Source organism: Gymnodraco acuticeps, unplaced genomic scaffold (assembly GCF_902827175.1).
Source record: "Gymnodraco acuticeps unplaced genomic scaffold, fGymAcu1.1, whole genome shotgun sequence".
Classification (NCBI taxonomy): domain Eukaryota; kingdom Metazoa; phylum Chordata; class Actinopteri; order Perciformes; family Bathydraconidae; genus Gymnodraco; species Gymnodraco acuticeps.
This window is the reverse complement of record NW_022989917.1, coordinates 895,687-900,136: the sequence shown is the minus strand read 5'-3', so window position 1 is coordinate 900,136 and position 4,450 is coordinate 895,687. Positions and strand designations below refer to the sequence as shown.

The 4,450-nt window shown below is 47.4% G+C and overlaps 1 long non-coding RNA gene across 1 annotated transcript; it reads right to left on the bottom strand.

Moving 5' to 3' along the window:
* Nucleotides 1–1,841: 1,841 nt before the first annotated feature.
* LOC117542260 lies at nucleotides 1,842–4,117 on the bottom strand. The gene is made up of 3 exons (XR_004568401.1): nucleotides 4,053–4,117; nucleotides 3,697–3,929; nucleotides 1,842–2,017 (listed from the first exon to the last, which is right to left on the bottom strand). It is a non-coding gene; the product is annotated as an uncharacterized LOC117542260 (long non-coding RNA).
* Nucleotides 4,118–4,450: the final 333 nt, after the last annotated feature.

Below are 4,450 nucleotides of genomic sequence, written 5' to 3'. Positions count from 1 at the left end.
AGCTTGTTTTACTATATCTTTACTTCTGTTACTTTTGTCTTATCAATAAGCCATCAATCCCCCTTTTGCCCCATTCCATAAATTGGGGCAATAACAACAATGTATGTAAGCGAAGCAATAGTTCAGTGCAGTAATTTCAGTATGCTTTAAATCATTTAGTCTATACAGTTTCTTAGCCGATGTTTTATGGTTCTCATGCGTCCATGTCGTCGCTTTGGACGGAGGAGGGAACTAATGGGAACGTGCCTTCATCGTTCGGTTCTTGATATTCTGGGTTTTCCAACAGGGGTAGCTGATGGTGGGCTTCCGTGGTTGGACCGACTGCAGTCGTGATGAGTTTCTCGACCATGGACCGCAAGCAGGGGATGCAGCAACAGCCACAGAGAGTGAGAATTGCCGCAAACACCGCAATTGATACAAGGACGGAGGTCACCAGACCTTTGTATCGACCAAAAACGGACATCCACTCGTCCCACTTCCCGTCTATTCCTGACTGATCTTTCATTCTAGAATTGAGGGTTTTTAGGCCATCCAGGGCTGTTTGTAAGGACCCGTCTACAGCCGTATTGTTGGGAATGAAAGTACAGCATTGTTCGCCGAACATGGCACACACACCGCCTTTTTCTGCCAGAAGCATGTCTAGGGCCATTCTATTTTGGTACGCCATTAGGGAAGTAGCTTTCAATTGTTCACTAACAGCCACTAGTCCATCATGAGTGAGGTTACCAAGACGTTGGACGTTATAGTGAACGTAATTTATTCTGTCTACATTTTTGTTCATTGTGCACCAGGGGCAGGGTATGGAGGCAAACCCATCTGCCACCTGGTCTGCTAGTTTGTACTCATTGGGAACTCCTCTGGGTACCCCTATGCCGTCTATGTACGTTGGATCTGGTTTGACAGTGGCGTCTCGTTTGACCCTGTTGAGGAATGGATAGTTCTCAGTGAGTTGGTGGAGTTCTGTGGCTTTCATTTTGAACGTGTTGACTGGTAGGAGTAACGTAACTAAGGCACACAGACCACTGGAGTTGAAAGGGATTCTATCATGTAATTTATTTGCCCCGTAATGGAACCAAACATCCGCTCGGATGATGCCTCGGTCTGTGTGGTTCTTGGGGAGTATGGTTGTACATAGGGTTTTGTTAAATCCGATTAGTGGTCTTCCGCCTGTGGAATTTAAACATGTGTAGTTCATGTCAGGCACGCGGGACCAAAAGAGGGGTTTCTTGATTTTTCAGGTATACACCGTGTAAGGGAAACGCGTTTAAGTGAAGCTTTTTGGTCGCATTTTGTGAAATTTACTGTATACACCGTGGCACGTGTTTGTGAAACATCACGTTTTGTACGGGTCTTACTGGAGTGATTTTGTGGTGTGGGGTTTGGTGGTGGAGTGACATTTCTTGGTGTGTTATCGTTGATCTCTCTGGGTCGTTCTCCAAGTAGTATCACTAGGATTCCGATCATGATTACCCCCATTAGGGCCAGAGCGAGGTATGCGAGCTGAGAGCTAGGGCTCCCCCTTTTGCCTTTTGCCATTGTCTTTTTCAAAGTCTTAGTCCTGTGTGTCAGTTTAAATGGATCTCCTACTGTGGTGGGTGTATGTAATGCGTGTGGTGTACCGCCTGCTCAGGGGGTGCGGTCCCTTGTCGTGCCTCCTTGCCGGCTGTTATCTCCTAGGCTGTGGATGGGCCCCCTCCGTTGTCCTCAGTGGGGTCCTGGGTCGGGGTGCCTTCTGCTGACCGGATGTGGAGGTCCTCTAGGTCGATAGCCGTGTCTTCAAGGGTCCTGGTTGGAGTTGGTGCCGCCACACATCGGGACCAGTGGTACCACGTGTCTCCTTTTCCTTCTAGTCGCACAGTGTGGTCTGTTCTCTGGGTTACCTTGTGGGGTCCGGTGAAGCGTGGGGCACACCACTTGGGTTTGACCGTCTTCAGTCGGATGTACTCCACGTCTCTGCCACCCTCAGCTTCTTCGGTATGTCCCTTGGCTCGTGTTTCTGTGGATTCGTCAGCGAACTCTGGAACAAGGCATTTTAGTTGTTAATAATAGTCTTCATGCCCTACTCGTTCATAGAGTTCTTTGGAAACCGTGGTTCCTGCCCCTGGGCCAGGAAACTGGTGTCCATGGGTCATCTCATATGGAGAGAAACCTGTGGTTCTGCAAATGGTGCTACGAATCACCAGTAAGACCAATGGTAGCGCCTCTAACCAGTTCAGCCCTGTTTCTTCCATAGTTTTGGCAAGTTTCTGTTTCATGTTCTGGTTCATCCTTTCTACCTTTCCCTGTGACTGTGGGTGGTACACTGCCCCGAATTTGTGGGTCAGGCCTAGAGAAGCTTCTACGGTGGCTAGGTCATGATTTCTGAAGTGACTCCCGTTGTCGCTCCTAACTTTTTTAGGGAACCCATGTCATGGGATGTAGGACTGAACGAGGAATTGGATAACAGTTTTTGAGTCTTCCTTTGCACAGGGTATGGCCTCTGGCCATCCTGTGTAGGCATCCATCATAACCAGCACGTACCTTTTTCCCTGATGTCTGTCTATCATGTCTGTGTAGTCTATGACTATTTCTTCTCCGGCCATGGTAACTGGGGGAAACTTTCCTTGGTGTGGTTTGATAGAAGTGTTCTCCTACTCCCCCTGTGCTTGGTCCTGGAGGGGGTGTTTTGATCGGGGAAAGTACGGCCTGAGTAAAAGGATTATTCGGACTGTATGGGGGCGGCGAAAACGGGCCGTCGCTGGGGAGTCCGGGATATAATCTGTTTTGGACGGCTGGTTCAGAACCCGGGGGTGTTTTTATCACCTGTGTGCCTGTGGCTGTTGGGGGAGTTACTATGATTTGGGCTGGCCTGGGTGTTGCTTCTGTAAGAGGTGCTTGTAGGGTGGGCCCTGGCGTTCCGCTATTTGTTACTGTTCCTGCGGCTGAGATGAGGACATGGCAAGTCCTTACTAGTCCCTTTAATCTATCTCGCGTATCTTGGTGTCCTTTTCTCCCGAACATCCCACACTTTGTGGAATTATGTCTTTTTAGTTGTTCCTCTATGTCTTTCTTTCCTTTCTCAAACATTTCGGCTGGACTTTTTCCTCCTATTGACTTCCCTTGTGCATCCACGTGATGCTGCCTGTATGCCATCAAGATACCATTATCTGACAAATTGCGGTACACTCGTGCCACCTTTTTCTCCCATTTATTCCAATTCTCTTCCTTCAGATGTTTTCGTCCTTCCTCCATCCATTTTTTCCATATAACCCCACGGGTTGCTGGAACCAAGAAGCCCTGCTTCCTTTCTCTCTCAAATTCACCTTCCATTTTCCCTTTCTTTCTACTTCTATGGTCGCTAGTGTCTTTCCTAGTCTTATACCTCCTGGCTGCTAATGTATGTTATTAGGCTGACGCTTTATCTTAGTAACTAGTGTCGCTCCACTAGGTTTATACTGCTCCGGGTAACTGATACGGTGATCAGGTTTACACCATCCCTTGGACTACGGCGAGTCCTTATAAATTACGGGTTCCACCCGCTTCTTCTCCCACAAATTTGTTATGCAGTTGCTGAACTTAAAATTAGTTTTTTATCTGTTTTTCTGGTTTGTTTTATTCGTTTGGTTTATACATTCGTCTTATTTTATCCCGTAGCACAACTCTAAAATGTTGTAATATGTCAATCACACCATTTAGCTGTAACAGGTAGGTGCTTACCTTGGTTCTGTGTCCTACCCGGGTTTAGCTGTGTTTTGGGGATTTTTGATAAGCCGAAGTTTTATTCCGTCTACTCTCAGAAGGTCACCGGTGTCCAATTCCTCCTGCTCTGACCATCACGTCGGGGTCACCAAGCTGTTGGAGTCCACAGGACCTAGTCCGTACTCCGCGCAGATCGTTTGGATATGGCCAGAGCAGGGTCTGGCCCGATGTTCCCGGTGAACCGTTCTTTTCTGGAGAGCAGAGGCAATAGTCAAACAGTCAAACACCACTGGACTTCGTACTCCGATTTGGTTCTGATATTACTTTGGTACTTTAATCACAGTTCAGCAAATACATTCAATTTGATACTATACCACAAAGCGCTTTGGACTCCTTCTTGAGGTCTCACCGTGACAGGTCCGTCAGAGTAAGATCCCAGTTAAAGAGAGCGCCGAGTTGTAGAAACATCCTGTCCTTATAGTTTTTGCTGTGTAGCCCCCACCTTTTGTGCTCTGTCTTGGTGTAATCTGCCTTTGCTGTCCAGCAACCCTTAGGTTCTCACAAGACTGCCCTTGGGAAACGTTGCGCCTGCTTGGTGGGTGACTTTGTGTGAGAACAATGAGTTCTGCAACCTTGTGGCATTTCAGTTTGGACAGAACGGACAGAACAGGATGCATCTGTTCTTAATCTGGTTAACTCAGCGTTTTTGTTGCACACAGTATTCACACAGTATATTTCCACTGAGGCTTCTCAATGATTGCAGCATTATATT